Source organism: Leptonychotes weddellii, chromosome 4, assembly GCF_054177405.1.
Source record: "Leptonychotes weddellii isolate Sample4059 chromosome 4, ASM5417740v2, whole genome shotgun sequence".
Taxonomy (NCBI): domain Eukaryota; kingdom Metazoa; phylum Chordata; class Mammalia; order Carnivora; family Phocidae; genus Leptonychotes; species Leptonychotes weddellii.
In genome coordinates this window covers 32,614,400-32,634,766 of record NC_138372.1, presented here as the reverse complement: position 1 = coordinate 32,634,766, position 20,367 = coordinate 32,614,400, and the positions used below count along the sequence as shown (strand labels likewise).

The 20,367-nt window shown below is 37.9% G+C and overlaps 1 protein-coding gene and 1 pseudogene across 1 annotated transcript in view; both read left to right on the top strand.

Annotated features, from left to right (window-relative positions):
• Positions 1-20,367, top strand: part of ZSWIM5 (zinc finger SWIM-type containing 5) — a 189,496-nt gene that overhangs the window by 50,459 nt on the left and 118,670 nt on the right. The window lies entirely within an intron of this gene.
• On the top strand, positions 13,527-14,951 carry LOC102730704 (large ribosomal subunit protein eL15 pseudogene; annotated as a pseudogene).

Sequence of the window (20,367 nt, the reverse complement as noted above, 5' to 3'; positions counted from 1 at the left end):
TCCTCATCAAAGTCACCAATGACCTCTACATTGCTAATTGTCATTTCTTAGTCCTTGTCTAATTTGACTATCAGTAGTACTGATAACTGCTATCATAGTAGTATTTGATCACTCCTTCATCCTTGATTTATTTTCTTCACAAGGTTTCCAGGATAGACATTTTCTTAGTTTTTCTCTTACCTCATTGGCACCTACTTCTCAGTCTCTTTTACTTGGTCTTCCTCTTCTCTTTTTCCCCTTAAGAAAATTTTTAGAAAATATTACAGTAAAAAAGTTGACTGTTTTGATGTACAGCTCTATGAATTTTAACACGTATATAGATTTGTGTAACTGGTACCATAATCAAGATACAGAACAATTTCATCACCCCCCAAACCTCCCTCATGTCATCCCTTGTATAATCACAACTTAGAAGTCACCTGGAACTACCATTCTCCATCATTTTAGTTTTGTCTTTTTGAGAATATCATACAGCGTGTAACCTTTCTAGACTGGCTTCTTTTACTCAACATAATGCCTTTGGTATTTTCTCTGAAATGTTACATGTATCTATTGTTTGTTTCTTCTTATTGTTGACTAGTATCCTTTGTGTGGATGTACCACAATTTGTTTATCCATTTGCCTGTTAAAGGACATTTGGATTGTTTCTGGCAATTATGAACAGAACTGTTATAAACATTGATGAACAGGTTTTCATTTCCCTAGGGAGAAATCCCAGGAGTAGGATTGCTCGGTAATATGGTAAGTATATGTTTAGCTTTGTAAGAAACTGCCAAATGCTTTTCCTTTCCAGAGTGCCTGTACCATTTTGCATTCCCACCATCAACACATGAAAGCCCCAGTTGTTCTGTATCCTTACCAGCACTTGGTATTGTTAATATTTTTAAATTTTATCCATTCTCATTAGTATGTGGTAGTATCTCATCATAGTTTTAATTTGCATTTCCCTAAGGGCTAATAATGTCAAACATCTTTACATGTGGTTACTTGCTATTTGTAGATTTTCTCAGAGAGGTGTCCAAATCTTTTGCCTATTTTTGAATTGAGTTTTCTCATTGTGGTTTTGAGAGTTCATTATGTATTCTGGTGTAAGTCCTTCATTGGATATGTGTTTTGCAAAGATTTTCTCCCACTCTGTGGCTTGTTTTTACATCTTTTTAGTGGTATCTTTGATAGAGTAAAGATTTTTTTAATATTAATGAAGTCCAACTTATCAGTTTCTTCTTTTTATGTATTATGCTTTTGGTGACATATCTAAAAACTCTTTGTGTAACCCCAGGTCACAAAGATGTTCAGTGTTTTATTCTAAAAATTTTATACTTTTACATTTTATATGTAGTCTGCAATCCATTTTGAATTATTTTTTGTACAAAAGGTGAAGTTTAGGTCATTCATTTTTTTCTTTCATATAGAAGATGTTCAGTGTCCAACCCTATATGTTGAAAAGACTATTCTTATTTCATTTAATTGCTTTTGCATGTTTGTCAAAAATCAATTGGCTATATTTGTGTGGATCTATTTCTAGATTCTCTGTTGTGTTCATTGATTTATGTGTTTATCCCATTACCTTACTGTCTTAATTACTATATTTATAGTAAGTCTTTTTCTTTTTTAAAGATTTTATTTATTTGAGAGAGAGAGAGAGCATGAGCATGAGCACGGGGGAGGGGCAGAGGGAGAGGGAGAAGCAGATTCCCCACTGAGCAGGGAGCCCGATGCTGGACTCAATCCCAAGACCCTGGGATCATGACCTGAGCCGAAGGCCAACACTTAACTGACTGAGCCACCCAGGCACCCTATTTATAGTAAGTCTTCAAATCAGTTAGTGTGATTCTTCTAACTTTTACCTTTCAGAATTATTTTTGCTGTTCAGTTCCTTTTAGAATTGGATTGTCTAAATTTAAAAGATTCTGCTGAATTTGATTGGTATTATATTAAACCTATATATCAATTTTGGGAAAATTAAAATCTTTACTGTGTTGAGTCTTCAATCTGTGAACAGCAGTAGGTATCTCTCTTTAGGTCTTCCTGGATTTCTTTCATCACTCTTTTGTAGTTTTCAGCATATAGATCCTGTATATGTTTTGTTAGACTCATATTTATGTATTTTATTTTTTTGAAGTTTTTATAATTGGTTATTTTTTTAAATTTCATTTTCCATTTATACATTGCTAGTATAAGGAAATACTGAATTTTATATGTTGACCTGTAAACCATCTCCTTTCTAAAGGCACTTATTAGTTCTAGGAGTTTTTTGTAAATTCTTTGGGACTTTCTATGTGGACAGTCATGTAATCTTTGAAAAGTGATAATTGTATTTCTTCCTTTTCAGTCTGTAGGCTTTATATCACTTTTCTTGCCATGTGGCACCAGCTAAGATTTCCAGTATGATTCTGAATAGGAGTGGTGAAAGTATATATTCTTCCTTTATTCTGGGTCTTAGAAGGAAGGCATTGAATCTTTGATCAGTTAGGATGATGTTGGCTGGAGAGTTTTTGTAGATAATACCCTTTATCAGGTTGAGGGAATTTCCTTGTATTCCTGGTTTGCTAAGAGTTTTTTTTTTTTTAACTTTCCCATTTTTAAAAAAGATTTTATTAATTTGTCAGAAAGAGTACAAGCAGGGACAGCGGCAGGCAGAGGGAGAAGCAGGCTCCTCACTGAGCAAGGAGCCTGAGTGGGACTTGATCCCAGGATCCTGGGATCATGACCTGAGCTGAAGGCAGACTCTTAACCAGCTGAGCCACCCAGGTGTCCCAAGAGGTTTTTTTTATTAATTATTATTTTTTTTAATCACGAATGGATGTTATGTTTTGTCAAAATGCTTTTTTCTGTATCTGTTCATAAGATCATATATTTTAATCTAGATTATTAATATGGTGGAATATGTAGATTGATTTTCAAATATTGAGCTGGCCTTACATTTACAGGATAAAGCCAACTTTGTTGTGGTATGTTATTTTGGATTCAATGTGCAGAAATTTTGATAAGAATTCTTGTGTCTATGATCATGAGGGATATTGGTCTGTTATTTTCTTTTCTCCTTCTTTCCCTTCTCCTTCCTTCTTTCCTTTATCTGATTTTGTCTGGTTTTAGTACCAGGGTAGTGCTGGCCTCATAACATGAGCTTGGAACTGTTTCTTTTACTTATGTTTTCTGGAAGAAATTATATAAAACTGGTGTTATTTCTTCTTTAAATGTTTGGAAGAATTTGCCTGTGAAACCATCTGTTCTTGGGAGATTTATTTTTCAGAAGAATTTCTTTCTTTCTTTCTTTCTTTCTTTAATTTATTTTTAAGAGAGTGGGAGGGGGGCAGAGGGAGAGAGAGAGAGAATCTTTTTTTTTTTTTTTAAAGATTTTATTTATTTATTTGAGAGAGAGAATGAGATAGAGAGCATGAGGGGGGAGGGTCAGAGAGAGAGGCAGACTCCCCGCTGAGCAGGGAGCCCGATGTGGGACTCGATCCCGGGACTCCAGGATCATGACCTGAGCCGAAGGCAGTCGCTCAACCAACTGAGCCACCCAGGCGCCCGAGAGAGAGAATCTTAAGCAGTCTCCATGCCCAGCGCAGAGCCAGTCTTGGGGCTTGTTCTCACAACCCTGAAATCATGACCTGAGCCAAAATCAAGAGTCAGATGCTTAACTGACTAAGCCACCCAGGCGCCCCCCAGAAGAATTTTAACTACACATTTAATTTCTTTAATTAATATAGAACTGTTCAGGTTACCTATTTAATCTCTGGTGAGTTTTGGTAGTTTGAATTTTTGAGAGATTCATTCATTTAATCCAGTTTGTTGGATTTGTGTGTGTAGAATTATCCCTAATCATTCTTCATAATCCTTTTAATGTCTACATGGTCTGTAGTGATATTACCTCTTTCATTCCTAAAATTGGTAATTTGTGTCTTCTTTTTTTCTTTGTCAGTCTTGGTAGAGGTTTATCTTTTTTTTTTTTTTTTTTAAAGATTTTATTTATTTATTTGAGAGAGAGAGAATGAGATAGAGAGAGCATGAGAGGGGGGAGGGTCAGAGGGAGAAGCAGACCCCCTGCTGAGCAGGGAGCCCGATGCGGGACTCGATCCCAGGACTCCAGGATCATGAGCTGAGCCGAAGGCAGTCGCTTAACCAATTGAGCCACCCAGGCGCCCGAGGTTTATCTTTTTTTATTAATCTTCTAGAGAACCAGCTTTTGGCTTCAGTGATTTTTCTCTATTGTTTTTGTGTTTCAAACTCTTCAAAAGTTTGGAGATTTTCCCATTATTTATTTTTTTTCATATTTAGTTGAAGTATAGTATATTATTAGTTTCAGGTGTACAACATAGTGATCTGACAATTACAGTTGATCTTTCAACAACCTGAGGGTTAGGGGTGCCAACTTTTGCAAAGTCAAAAATCCACTTACAGCTTTTGACTTTTCTAAAACTTAACTAACAATAGCCTATTGTTGACTGCAGGCCTTACTGATAATATAAATAGCCGATTAACATGTATTTTGTATATGTATTATATTCTGTATCTTACGATAAAGTAAGCTAGAGAAAAGAAGTTATTAAGAAAATTATAAGGAAGAGGGCGCCTGGGTGGCTCAGTCGGTTAAGTGTCTGCCTTTGGCTCAGGTCATGATCCCAGGACCCTGGGATCAAGTCCCACATCGGGCTCCTTGCTCAGCAGAGAGCCTGCATCTCCCTCTACCTGCTGCTTCTGCTTGTGCGCTCTCTCTCTGTCAAATAAATAAATAAAATCTTTTTAAAAAAAGAAAATCATAAGGAAGAGAAAATACATTTACAGTACTGTACTATATTGGTACTGTAAGCTTACATCATCTGTTTACAAAATGAATTGTCTGTCAGTACCTACATCAATGTTGTCTTATATGATACAAAACACTGTAGATATTATTTGTATTAGTCACACAAGACATCAAAAATGGAAAAGGTAATGTGAAAAAGAAATTCATATTTATTGGGGCGCCTGGGTGGCTCAGTCGTTAAGTGTCTGCCTTCGAGTCAGGTCATGGTCCCGGGTCCTGGGATTGAGCCCCACATCGGGCTCCCTGCTCGGCGGGGAGCCTGCTTCTCCCTCTGCCGCTCCCCCTGCTTGTGTTCCTTCTCTCGCTGTGTCTCTCTCTGTCAAATAAAGAAATAAAATCTTGAAAAAAAAAGAAATTCATATTTATTTACAAGTATAACAATTCATGTTTGGTAACAAAGAAACAGCAATATGATTGCTTTTTATGGTAGCTTAGTGTAATCAACATGATTGCTTCATGGTAGCCTATATGCTAATGAATGAATCGTTATAAAATTTTTATGGCATACAGTATTACAGTCATATTCGTAATACAGTATTGGAAACATTGTTACATTTTTAAAAAACCACTTACCTGTGATGATAGGTGATACAGTTTCCCCAATTTGGGGAGGGGGTGGGGAGAGAGAGATCTTTAAACTGTATGTTAATCTTGAAAGCAAAGTTTTAAAACAGTAAGAAAACTAACACATTATTAATTTTTTATTAAATATCACTCACCTTATGCTTGTGTAAGGATAGGCTATTTCCATACAAGTCTTGCACATGGTGTTTGTTCTACATGATGAATACTTAGGCGCTGCTGCCGCTGACACAAAACCATCTCATACAGTTCTTTCTGTACAGTTATTAGATGTTCACACAAAGATACACACATACACAACAGATAAGTTTATTAATTGTACAGCATGATGATTATTTACTGTTCATTAACTGGAATAGTGGATCATCATAAAGGCCTTTATTTTCATCTTCACGTTGAGTAGGCTGAGGAGAAAGAAGAGGAAGGATTGGTCTTGCTGTCTCAGGGGTGGCAGAGGCAGAAGAGGTGAAGTGGGTGGGGAGGCACGAGAGGCAGGCACACTTGGTATAACTTTATAGAAATACATCATAATTTCTGTCTGACTTTTTTGCTTTTACATTTTTCTAAAAATGTATCTATGTAGTACCAATCCTTCTTCCACCATTTGCTTTGTTTCAGTGCTTGTATCATACAAGGGTCCATGATATAAATGAAGTCAAATCTGGCCTTTCAGCCAGATGTCTAACTTCAGTTTGTTTTCTGGACTCTATTACATCCTCTTCCTCATTGTCTGGCACCGGTTCAGTAGCACTCATCTCCATTAAGTTGTCTTTTGTTAATTCCTCTTGTGTGCTGTCACATAACTCTTGAATTTCTCCAAGAAACATATCTTGAAACCCTTCATCCCCCCACCTTTTTTTTTTTTTTTCCATATCCATGATCTCCTTGATTGGCTCTGTTGTAAATCCTGTGAAGTCATGCACAAGATCTGGATGTAGTTTTCTCCAGCAGGAATTTATTTTTTGGGGCTTGATGCCTTTCATGGCTTTTTCTGTAAGAACAATGGCATTTTCAGTGTTGTAATCCTTCCAAACTTTCATGATGTTCTTTCTATTGGGGTCCTCTTCCTTCGTGTTGATAATCTTTTCTATAGGGTGTTGTGCATAATGAATCTTAAAGGTCTTTATGACCCCTGATCTAGATGCTGTATTAGAGATGTTGTGTTTGGAGACAAGTAGACTACTTTGATGCCTTTGGTGTTGAACTCATGGGGTTTGGTTGACCAGGGGCATTGTCCAATATCAGAAGAAATTTAAAAGGCAGTCCCTTACTAGTAAGGTACTTCTTGACTTCAGGGACAAAGCACTGATCCAGAAAAAGGGTTCTTGTTGTCCAGCCTTCTTGTTGAATAACCAAAAGACTGGCAGCTGGTGTTTATCTTTTCCCTTCAAGGCTCAGGGGTTAGGAACTTTATAGATAAGGGCAGTCCTGATCATAAACCTGACTGCATTTGCACAAAACAGTAGAGTCAGCCTATCTCTTCCTGCCTTAAATCCTGGTGTTTGCTTCTCTTTCTAACTTATAAATGTCTTTTGTGGGATTTTTCCCCCCCAGAAAAAGGCACATTGTCTGCATTAAAAACCTGTTCAGGCAGATATCTTTTCTCCTCTGTGATTATTTTAATGGTGTCTGGGAACTTGTCTGCTGCTTCTGTTCTCTTGACATTTTTAGGCAAAACCTCTTTCTAAAATCAAACCATCCTTTGCTGACATTAAATTCTCCAGGTTTAGGTCCTTCACCTTCCTTTTGCTTTAAGTTGTCCTATAATGACTTCACTTTTCTGGAATCATATTAGAGACTATAGTTATGCCTTTCCTATAGCATCTTGCACTCACATAAAAGCTGCATTTTCAATATGAGATAAAAATATATTTTGCAAAAAGTGCAGTGTTTTCATACCTGTTGGTATAGCTGCAGCAACAGCTTCATGAATTTCCTTATCTTTTTTTTTTTTTTTTTTTTTACTGTGGTCCTTACACTGGATTCATTTATCTTGAAGTGACAGGCAACCGCAGCTGCTGACCTCAGTCTATGTACATGTCAGGCAATTCAACTTTTTCTTAAAATGTCATGACTTGGGGCGCCTGGGTGGCACAGTCATTGGGCATCTGCATTCGGCTCGGGTCATGGTCCTGGGGTCCTGAGATGAAGCCCCGCATCTGGCTCCCTGCTCCGCGGGAAGTCTGCTTCTCCCTCTCCCACTCCCCCTGCTTGTGTTCCTGCTCGTGCTCTCTCTCTCTGTGTCAAATAAATAAATAAAATCTTAAAAAAAAAAGTCATGAGTTTTCTCTGCTTCTTGGTCGCACTTCCAGCATCACTAATGGCACTTTATGTGGGTCCCATGGTTTTAACTCAAGTTTTATGATACTGCGCTAAACACAATGAAAAATGTGTGAGAACCACAAGAGATCACTTTTTACTGCAACACATGCAATTTACTAGAGAAACAAACTGCTCACACTGAGATGATTAGTGTCACATGGTGTTTTAAGTAGGTGCTTTCAACACTTGAACTCACCACAAGAGCGACAGGAGGTGGCTATGAAATTATTACAGTAGCACATATGCACTACAGTTAATTTTATGCAGCTATGATGTAATACGATATCTTTACATTTGCTTGCATTTCTCTCGACTGCAAATGGCACCATGTATAGTCTATAAGTGTGTGCTTAAGTTTTGATAAATTTTAACTTTTTTTCTTTTTTAAAGATTTTTATTTATTTATTTGAGAGAGAGAGAGAGCGCGCGCGCGCACAAGGCGGGGGGAGGGGCGGAGGGAGAGGAAGAAGCAGACTCCCCGCTGAGCAGGGAGCCCAACATGGGGCTCGATCCCAGGACCCCGAGATCATGACCCGAGCCGAACACAGGCACTTACTAACTGACTGAACCACCGAGGTGCCCCAGCTTTGATGATTCTTATCACCACTGCTTATTAGCACTTATTGCGGCTGCTGCCTTCATACTGCCACTATGGGATTGCCTGGGGGTTTGGGTATGAGAGAATGGAGAAAAGAAAGAGAAAAAATGGGGGATTTTCACACTCTCCGAGTATTAGGAGTTCCCTTTCCTGTTCTGAGCCAGAAAAAGGGCTTCTCTTGGAGCTGTCTCTAGGTGTACCCCAGTTTTCACTGCTAGATTTTTTTTTATGTGTTAAATTCAGGCTTTAGGATACTAGAGGGGAAAAAAAAACCCAGATATGTTGGAATTCGGGTCTTCCCCAGTCCTTCTGCTAATAATGACTTTTCAGAGTCCTCAAATACTACTCCATGCATTCTGTTAAGGTTTTGTATTTGCATTCAATAGGAGTGATAGAATGAAGTGTGCTTACCCTATCTTATCCAGCTCCAGAATCCCTATCATTTTGTTTTAACCTATTTATGTCTATATAGTGGGTTTTTTTTTTTCAAGATTTTATTTATTTATCTGAGACAGAGAGAATGAGAGAGACAGAGAGCATATGAGAGGGGGGAGGGTCAGAGCAGGGAGCCCGACGCGGGACTCGATCCCAGGACTCCAGGATCATGACCTGAGCCGAAGGCAGTCGCTTAACCAGCTGAGCCACCCAGGCGCCCTATATAGTGGGTTTCTTGAAGGCAGCATATGGTTGTGTCTTACTTTCTTATCCAACCTGATAATCTGTGCCTTTTTAGTAGGATATTTAGACCATTTACTGAATATTGTTGATACAGTTGTGATCAAATCCACCAAGTACTGTTTGTTTTCTGTTTGTCTCGTCTGTATTTTGTTCTCTTTTTCTTATTTTTCTGCCTTCTTTTTGGATTACATATCTTTTATGTTTCCATTTTATCTCCTTTTTTTGTTTATTAGCCTGTAATTCCTTGTGTGCCTGTTTGAGGGTGTATAGTATACACCAGAGACCAACAAACTTTTTCTATAAAGGTCCATATAGTAAATATTTTAGATTTGGTGCACTATACTATCTTTGTCATAACTATTTGACTCTGCCATTTTTGTACAAAAGCAGCCAGGCACAATATGTAAATGAATGACTCTGGCTATGTTCCAATAAAATTTTTTTTTTTTTAAGATTTTATTTATTTATTTGTCAGAGAGAAAGAGAGCACAAGCAGGGGGAGCGGCAGGCAGAGCAGGCAAGGGAGAAGCAGACTCCCAACTGAGCAAGAAGCCCAGCGCGGGACTTGATCCTGGGATTGTGACCTGAGCCAAAGGCAGACGCTTAACCGAATGAGCTACCCAGGCTTCCCTCCAATAAAACTTTATTTATGAAAACAGGGAGCAGGCCAGATTTGGTCTGCAAATTATAGTTTGCCAACATCTGGTCATATCTTTAATTTAACACAGTCTACTTTCAAATGATATTATACTACTTCACTTATAGTATTATAACGTTTCTACAATACACTTCCATTTCTGGAGCACCTGGGTGGCTCAGTCTGTTAAACTTATGCCTTTGGCTCAGGTCATGATCCCTGGGTGCTGGGATCAAACCCTGTGTCCTTGGGCTCCCTGCTCGGCGGGGAGCCTGCTTCTCCCCTCTCTGCCCCTCCCCCCGCTCGTGCTTGCTCTTTCTCTCTTTCTCTCAAATAAATAAATTAAATCTTTAAAAGAAATATATTTCCATTTCTTCCCTACCAGCCTTTGCACTCTTGTTTTCTTATATTTCACATATGATAAATTTTTTGTTATTGTTTCTACTTTGAACAATTATATTTTCTGGGATCATGGGACCCCTGAGATCATAACCTGAGCCAAAGGCAGATGCTTAACTGACTGAGCCACCCAGGTGCCCCTATTTTCAGGAGATTTAAATAAAAAATGAAATCTTTTAAATTTATCTACATTGTTACAGTTTCCAGTGCACTTTGTTTTTTTGTGTGTGTAAATGCAGGTTTCCATATGCTATAATTTTCCGTCTGCCTAAGGACTTCATTTAAAATTTCTGCTGCTACTGAATTCTTTCAGCTTTTTTAAGGCTGTGAAAGTATTTCACTTTTATTTATTTATTTTTTAAAGGTTTTATTTTATCTTTAGAGAGAGAATGCTTGAGTGGGAAGAAGGAGAGGGAGAAAGAGAGAGAATCCCAAGCAGGCTCCATGCTCAGTGTGGAACCTGACGCAGGACTTGATCCCATAACCCTGAGATCATGACCTGAGCCAAAATTAAGACTTGGACGCTCAACCGACTGAGCCACCCAGGAGCCCCTCACTTTTGTTTTTAGAAAGATATTTTTTGTTAGGTATAGAATTTAAGTTGACTCCCCCCCGCCCACCACCACTTTCAGTACTATAAAGATGTTTCTCCATTCTCTTCTGGCATGCATTGTTTCTGTCAAGAAAGCTGCTGTCATTTTTATCTTTATTCTTCTGTATGTAATATTTCTTTATTTCGCTGGCTCTTGTTAAGATTCTCTCTCTCAGTAAAAATAACAGCTTTATTGAGATATAATTCAAATACCATAAAATTCACCTTTTTAAAGTGTATACTTTTGTGGGTTTTAGTGTATTCACAAAGATGTACAACCATCATCACTAATTTTAGAACTTTTTCACTCAAAAATGAAACCCAGTGCCTATAAGCAGTTACTCTCAATACTCCCCCACTGGCTACCATTAATCTAATTTCTGTCTCTATGGATTTGTCTTTTCTAGACATGTGATGTTTACGGAGTGATACAATATGTGTAGTCTTTTGTGATGGACTTCTTTTACTTGGCACAATGTTTTCAAGTTTCATTCATGTTATAGCAGTACTTTATTCCTTTTTCGTGCCAAATATTCCATTCTTTGACTAGATCACATTTGTTTATTCAGCTCATGAACATTCAGCTTGTAGCCGTTTCTTGGCTCTTATGAATGATAATGCTATGAACACTTGTATATAAGTTTTCAGCTGGACATGTGTTTTCATTTCTCGTGGGTGGATACCTAGGAGTAGAACTGCTGGGTGAATATGATAACTCTGTGTTTAACATTTTCAGAAGCTGACTGTTTTTGGAAGTGACTGCAGCATTTTACATTTCCATCAGCATTTATGAAGTTCCAGTTTCTCCGCATCCTTGTCAATACTCATTATTGGCTGTCTTTTAATATTAGTCATCCTAGAAAAAAAAATTAGTCATCCTGGTGGGTCTGAAGTGGTCTCTTACTGTGATTTTGATTTGTATTTTTTCAATGACTAATGATGTTGAGCATCTTCCCATGTGCTTATTTCTCCAAAGAAGATACACAAATACCTGATAATGTCTATTCAAATCTTTTGCTCATTTTTAACATTGACTTGTCTTTTTTTTAAGATTTTATTTATTTATTTGAGAGAGAGAGAGCACAAGCAGGGGGAGGGGCAGAGGGAGAAGAGAGAGAGAATCTCAAGCAGACTCTACACCCAGCATGGAGCCCAAGCGGGGTCAGGACCCTGAGATCATGACCTGAGATAAAATCAAGAGTAGGACATTAACCGACTAAGCCACCCAGGTGTCCCAACATTGATTTCTCTTTTTATTGTTGAGCTGTAAGAGTTCTTCATATATTCTGGGTACATTTCCCTATCAGATATATGATTTACAAAAAATTCTTCCATTCTGTGCATTGTCTTTTCACTTTCTTAATGGTATCCTTTGAAGTCAAAAAGGTTTTAATTTTGATGAAGTCCATTTACTTATTTTTTTTCTTTTGTTGCTTTTGCTCTTGGTGTCATATCTAAGATATTATTGCCTAACCCAAGGTCACAGAGACTCCTTTGTTTTCCTTAAGAGTGGTGTAGTTTTAGCTCTTGCATTTAAGTCTATGGTCCATTTTGAGTTAATTTTGGTGTATGGCATGAGGATGTAGTTTAACTTTATTCTTTTGCATGTGAATATCCAGTTTTCCCAGTACCATTTGTAGAAAAAGATGATTTTTTTTTCCACATTGAATTGTCTTGGCACCCTTGTTGAAAATCAGTTTACCATAAATGTAAGAGTTGATTTCTATGCTCTCAATTCTATTCTATTTAAATATATGCCTTTATATATTTATATATACTGTCTTTATGTCAGTATCACACTGTCTTGATTACTATAGCTATATAGTAAATTTTGAAATTGAGAAATGTGAGTTTTCCAATTTTGTTCTTTTTCAAGATTGTTTTGGCTATTGTGGGTGCTTTGCATTTCTATATGAATTTTAAGATCAGTTTGTCAGTTTCTCCAAAAAAGATAGCCAGGATTTTGACAAGTATTACAGTGAATATGTAGATCAGTTTGGGTAGTATTGCTATCTTAACAATACAGGATATAAGCAAAAATCCATTTATACTGCCTTCTGTGTTTACCTATATAGTGACTTTTATCAGTGCTCTTTTTCTTGGGTTCATTTGAATTAATATCTAGTGTCCTTTCATTTCAGTTTAAAGGACTCACTTTATTGGTCTTACAGAACAGATTTGCTAGCAGTGAATTCTGTTTTTATTTGTGACTGTCTTAATTTCTCCTTCCTTTTTTTAATTTAAAATTTTTTGATGTGGTAAAATACACATAACATAAAATTTACCATGTAACTATTTTTAAGTATACAGTTTAGTGGTATTAAATACATCCATAATGTTGTATAGCTGCTGCTACCATACATGTCCATAAATCTTTTCAACTTGTAAAACTGAAACCCTATACCCATTAAACAGAGCTGCCCATTTCCATCCGTCTTTCTAGCACCTAGCAACTAGTTTTCTTTTTTTTTTTTTTAAGATTTTGTTTATTTGAGAGAGAGAGTACACCGTGCACAAGCACAAGAAGGGGGGGAGGGGCAAAGGGAAAGGGGGAAGTGGACTCTGCCTAGCAGGGAGTCCAACTTGTGGCTTGATCCCAGGACCCTGAGATCACGACCTGAGCCAAAGGCGGACGCTTAACTGACTGAGCCACCCAGGCGCCCCCACAGTTTTATTTTCTGTCTTTGTGATTTTGAGTACTTTTAGTACTCATATAGGTGAAATCATACAGTATTTGTCTTTTTGTCACTGGCTTATTTAGCATAATGTCTTCAAGCTTCATCCATGTTTTAGCATATTGCAGACTTTCCTTCCTTCTTAAGACTAGTTAATATTCCATTGTATGTATATCTACATTTTGCTTGGTGATTTATTGCTTGATGGACTCTTGGATCATTTCCATGTTTTAGCTATTGTGAATAATACTGCTATGAACATGAGTATACAGATATCCCTTTGAGAAGTAAGTGCTGGATCATACGGTATTTTTTTTTTTTTGCTGTCTATAACAGACTCATTTTATTTGAGATATAACTTATATAATATACTAGTTTTATTTATAATTTTTTAATTTTTATTTTTTGTTTCAAGTTTTTATTTAAATTCTAGTTAGGTAATATACAGTGTAATATTTATTTTAGGAGTTGAACTCAGTGATTCATCACTTACATGTAACACCCAGTACTCATCACAAGTGCTCTTCTTAATACCCAGTACCCATCCCCCACCCACCTCCCCTCCAGCAACTCTCAGTTTGTTCTCTATAATTAAGAGTCTTGGGGGAGAAGAGCTCTTCCCTTTGCATCCAGTGGCAGCCATCAGCTCAAAGGTAAGCCAAGATGGGTGCTTACAAGTACATCCAGGAGCTGTGGAGGAAGAAGCCATCCAATGTAATGTGCTTTTCTCTCAGGGTGTGTTGCTGGTAGTATGCCCAGCTCTCTGTGCTCCACAAGGCTCCCTGCCCAACCAAGCCTGATAAAGCACGCAGACTGTGTTACAAGGTCAAGCAAGGTTATGTCATATATCGGACATGGTGGCCACAAATGCCCAGTTCCTAAGGGTGCTACCTACGGCAAGCCTGTCCATCATGGTGTTAACCAGCTAAAGTTTGCCCCAAGCCTTCAGTCTGTTGCAGAGGAGTGAGCTGGACACCACTGTGGGGCTCTGAGAGTCTTGAATTTTTACTGGGTTGGTGGAGATTGCATGTATAGATTCTTTGAGGTTATCCTCATTGATCCATCCGTAAAGCTATCAGAAAAATCCTGACACCCAGTGGATCACCAAACGAGTTTACAAGCACAGGGAGATGCAAGGGCTAACATCTGCAGGCTGCAAGAACCATGGCCTTGGAAAGGGTCACACAATTGGTTCTCACTGTGAGACATAAGAGAAGACGCAATACTCTCCAGTTCCACCATTACTGCTGATATGAATAATGTTTGTAAAATCCTTACCTAATAAACTATATAGGACAGTTATGGCTGCTTCAAAGTATTCTTTAATTTGTCTGTTAAAATTAGCTGCAGATTGTTCCATGAATGCATTGTCAAATTATGAAAGTTAAAGTGCAATAATGTTTGAAGACTGTAAGTGAAGGTGTATCTTGTTTCTAGTAAGATAAATGCTTTTGTCTTTGCTTTATCTTTTTAGGGAGTTTATATGTCAGTGTTTAAAATGCTGTTTGGTATAATAGGTGTAAAATAAATTTTGTAAAAGTGGAATGCAGAAACTAACCATGTAGATTTGTTGGTGTATGTAATGAAACCTATAGCTTCTTAGGGGTGATGTAATGCTCTGGTTTACTCTCAACTGGCTATTTTTAGGAGTTTGGGAAGAACAAGCTTTTAAAATTGGATCTTGGGCGCCTGGGTGGCTCAGTTGGTTAAGCGACTGCCTTCAGCTCAGGTCATGGTCCCGGCGTCCTGGGATCGAGTCCCACATTGGGCTCCCGGCTTGGCGGGGAGCCTGCTTCTCCCTCTGACCCTCTCCCCTCTCATGCTGTTTCTCTCTCTCTCTCTCTCTCAAATAAATAGATAAATAAAATCTTTAAAAAAAAAAAATAAATAAAATTGGATCTTGCTTGGAAATGTGAAGAATATCCTAATCTTTTATCATGATCATATACAGAATAATGTCAACTAGAAACCACATTTTTAGGTTGAATTCAGTATTTTTCAGGGGTCTTACACTCAATTAAATGATTTCCAGAAAACAGCAGACTGAAAGCCTCTTGAGACCTAAATTCCTTTCCACTCAAAAAGAGATCCTAAACCATATATATTTTGCATGTAGAGGTTGTTCAACTTAAGGAGTAAATGTTTATTAAACTAAAAAAAAGAGTCTTTATGGTTTGCCTCCCTCTCTTTTTTTCTTAAAGATTTATTTATTTGGGAGAGAGAGCATGCATGCAAGCATAGGGAGGGGCAGAGGGAGAAGGGAGAGAGAGAATTTCAAGCAGACTCCCCTCCCAGAACGGAACCCAACACAGTGTTCAATCTCACAACCCTGAGATCATGACATGAGCCAAAATCAAGAGTCAGATGCTTAACCAGCTGAGCCACCCAGGTGCCCCAACTTTCTCTTTCTCCTTTTTACCCCCTTCCCATATGTTCATCTGTTTTCTTTATTTTTGTTTGTTTCAAGTTTTTTTTTTTTTTAAGATTTTATTTATTTGAGAGAGAGAGAGTGAGACAGAGAAAGCACAAGAGGGGGGTGGGTCAGAGGGAGAAGCAGACTCCCCACTGAATGGGGAGCCCAATGTGGGACTGGATCCTGGGACTCTGGGATCATGGCCTGAGCCAAAGGCAGACACCTAACTGACTGAGCCACCCGGGCGCCCCTCAAGTTTTTATTTAAATTCTAGTTAGTTAAAATGCAGTGAAATACTGGTTTCAGGAGTAGAACTCAGTGATTCATCACTTACATACAACATCCAGTGCTCATCCCAACAAGTACCCTCCTTAATACCCATCACCCATTTAGGCCATCCCCTGCCCACCTCCCCTCCATCAACCCTCAGTTTGTTCTCTGTAGTTAGGAGTCCCTTATACTTAGCCTCCCTCTCTCTTTTTCCTCCCTTCCCCTGTGTTCATCTGTTTTGTTTCTTAAATTCCACATGAGTGAAATCATACGGTATTTGTCTTTCTCTGACTGACTTATTTCACTTAGCATAACACACTCTAGCTCCATCCATGTAGTTGCAAATGAGAAGATTTCCTTCTTTTTGTTGGCTGAGTAATATTCCATTGTATATATACCACATCTTCTTTATCCATTCATCAGTTGATGGACTTTTGGGCTCTTTCCATAATTTGGCTATTGTTGGTAATGGTGCTATAAACATCAGGTTGCAAACGTCCCTTTGAATCAGTATTTTTGTATCCTTTGGGTAAATACCTAGTAGTGTAATTGCTAGGTCATAGGGTAGTTCTAGTTTTAACTTTTTGAGGCACCTCCATACTGTTTTCTAGAGTGGCTGCACCAGTTTGCATTCGCATCAACAGACCAGTTTCTCTGCATCCTTACCAACATCTGTTGTTTCCTGTGTGTTTTTTGGTTTTTTTTTTTTTAAGATTTTATTTATTTGAGAGAGAGAGTAATGGGGAGGAACAGAGGGAGAGAAGCAGACTCCCTGCTGAGCAGGAAGCCTGATGCAGGGCTCCATCCCAGGACCCAGAGATAATGACCTGAGCCGAAGGCTTAACTGACTGAGCCACCCAGGCACCCCTCCTGTGTTGTTAATTTTAGCCATTCTGACAGGTGTTAGGTGGTATCTCATTGTAGTTTTGATTTGTATTTTCCCTGATGATGAGTGATGTTGAGTATCTTTTCATGTGTCTGTTAGCCAAATGTATGTCTTCTTTGGAAAAATGTCTGTTCATGTCTTCTGCCCATTTCTTAACTGGATTATTTATTTTTTGGGTGTTGGGTTTGATAAGTTCTTTTTTTTTCTTCTTTAGATTTTACTTATTTATTTGACAGAGAGACACAGCGAGAGAGGGAACACAAGCAGGGGGAGTGAGAGAGGGAGAAGCAGGCTTCCCGCGGAGCAGGGAGCCCAAAGTGGGGCTCGATCCCAGGACCCTGGGATCATGACCCGAGCCGAAGGCAGACGCTTAACAACTGAGCCACCCAGGTGCCCCTTGATAAGTTCTTTATAGATTTTGGATACTAACCCTTTATCAGATATGTCATTTGCAAATATCTTCTCCCATTCTGAAGGCTGCCTTTTAGTTTTTTTGGTTGTTTCCTTTGTTGAGCATCTTTTTAGTTTGATATAGTCCCATTTATTTAGTTTTCCTTTTGTTGCCTTTACTTTTGGTATCATATCTGATAAATCATTGCTGACACCATATCTAGGGGCTTACCTTCATGTTTTCTTCTAGGACTTTTATGATTTCAGGTTGTACATTCAAGTCTTCATTTCATTTGAGTTAGTTTTTGTGCATGGTGTAAGATAGTTGTCCAGTTTCATTTTTTTGCATGTGGCTGTTCAGTTTTCCCAGCACAGTTTTTCGCCTTCCTCTCTGATATGGATGCCTTTTATTTCTTTTTCTTGCCTATTTACTCTGTCTCAGACTTCCAGGCTATGACAAATAAGAGTAGCAAGAGTTGGGTATACTTGGGTTGTTCCTGATCTTAGAGGAGAAGCTTTTAGTTTTTCACTTTTGAGGATGATGTTGGCTATGGGCTTGTCATAGATGGCCTTTATTATGTTGAGGTACATTCTCTCTAAATCCATTCTGCTGAGAGTTCTTATCATGAACAGATGTTGAATTTTGTCAAATGCTTTTCTACATCTATTGCAATGATCATATGATTTTTATCCTTCATTTTGTGAATGTGGTGTATCATATTGATTAATTTTTGAATATTGAAACATCCTTGCATCTCTGGAATAAATCCTACTTGATCATGGTGAATGATCCTTTAAATAATTTTAAAATTCAGCTTGTTAATATTTTGTTGAGGATTTGCATCTATGTTTATCAATGATATTGGTCTCCAATTTTCTTTTTATCATAGTTGTTTTTGGTTTTGGTATCGGTAATGCTATTCCCCTAGCATGAATTTGGAAGCATTCCTTCCTATTCTGTTTTTTGGAATAGTTTAAGAAGTATAGGTATTAACTCTTCTTTAAATGTTTGGTAGAGGGCGCCTGGGTGGCTTCGTCAGTTAAGCATCTGCCTTCTGCTCAGGCCAGGATCCTGGAGTACCGGAATTGAGTCCCACATCAGACTCCCTGCTGAGCAGGGAGTCTGCTTCTCCCTCTGCCCCCCACCCTGCTCTCGTGCTCTCTCTCTCTCAAATAAATAAATAAAATCTTTAAAAAAATAGTAAATGTTTGGTAGAATTCACTTTTGAAGCCATCTGGACTTTTGTTTGTTGGGAGTTTTTTGGTTCAACTTTGTCTCAGTTTTATTACCTAAATTTGTTTGTTTGTAATTTGTTTGTTTAGATTTTCTATGTCTTCCTGAATTTATTCTTGGAAGTTTTTATGTTTGTAGGAAGTTTTCATTCTTCTATTTTGTCTAATTTGTTGGCATATTGTTTTTTTGTAGTAATTTCTTAAAATCCTTTGTGTTGTGTGTTCTTTTTGGAAGGAAGCCATGCTAGGAGTAGGGTAAGAGAAGGCATAGGTTGAGATCAGTAGTACAGATATGTTTAGTATGACGTGAGACATCTAAGTGGAGACAATCAAGCAGGCAGTTAAATACAAGAATTTCAAGTAAAAAAAAAAAAAGAATTTCAAGTTTAGAAACAAGTCCTAAACTATGAATTAAGCACAAATCTGGTTTGGTCAGTATATAACCTTCAGTATAGATTTTGGATACTAACCCTTTATCCGATATGGCATTTACAAATATCTTCTCCCATTCCGTCGGCTGCCTTTTAGTTTTGTTGATTGTTTCCTTTGCTGTGCCGAGGCTTTTTATCTTGATGAAGTCCCAATAGTTCGTTTTTGCTTTCGTTTCCCTTGCCTCAGGAGACGTGTCTAGTAAGAAGTTGCTGTGGCCAACATCAAAGAGGTTGCTGCCCGTTTTCTCCTCTAGGATTTTGATGGTTTCCTGTCTTACATTTAGGTCTTTAATCCATTTTCAATTTACTTTTGTGTACTGTGTAAGAAAGTGGTCCAGTTTCATTCTTCTGCATGTCGCTGTCCAGTTTTCCCAACACCATTTGTCGAAGAGACTTCTTATATTTTTTCCTGCTTTGTGGAAGGTTAGTTGACCATACGTTTGTGGGTCCATTTCTGGTTCTCTATTCTGTTCCATTGATCTATGTGTCTGTTTTTGCCTGCAGCTTCAGTATAAAACACATAATTGAGAGCACAATTGAATAAAACACCTCAACACAGTTGTGTACTTCATCATAAGAAAACTTGCACTGTTGTGATTTGACCTTGGGTTTACTTTGGCAGAACAAGAATTATAACTTTTCTTCTCACTGGTAGGGATGAAAAGCTAAGAGAAAGTATTGCTCTTAGTTGCTCTTATAATACTGAGTCCCACTAGAAGCTGTGCCTATTCTGCTACCAGTTGCTCAGGTTTTGCTTCCTTCCTAGCATCTTTCAGCATTCTGCTTTTTTCCAGTCTAAACCAGAAAGAAAGGAAATGATTCTGTTTACTTATGCACTATTTTCCTATGATTATCCTCTGCTGCTTTTTTCCAGTCTGGATGGAAATTCTTTCTTGAATTCTTCTCTGCCACTTCCTGTTCTTTGAGCCTGGAACTGTTATAAAAGCTAATTGGCATCAGACACAAAAGATTATTCATTAACTTTTCTCTAAGACCCACAGCTCCTTCCAAGCCTGATTCTAATTTTTTAAAGGAACTATCTCTTTCTTTTCTTCGGAACTGACATATTAGAATACAGTTGAACAGACCGTGCACAATTTTCAAACAATTGCTTTATATGCCATATTTAGTTTGAAAGTTATTTTCCCATAGAAACAATAATATAAATGATGGTTTGGTTTCCCCAGCTAACTCCAACATCTTTTAAACTTGTGTCAAGTGGTATTTCATTTATAATTGACAACAGCTATACCCTTGTTTCTTGGACACATGGACACATTGCCCATAAGTTATTCTAGTATAGCATAGAGACAGGAAACAAGGACTGTACCTACAGCGTCCCAATAATTTAATTTTCTACATTAGTAGCATAGAACCACAGACTGTAGGAGTTAGGAGGGACATTAGCGATAGCATCATCCAAGCTACTTATTTTATGAGGGAGAAGACTG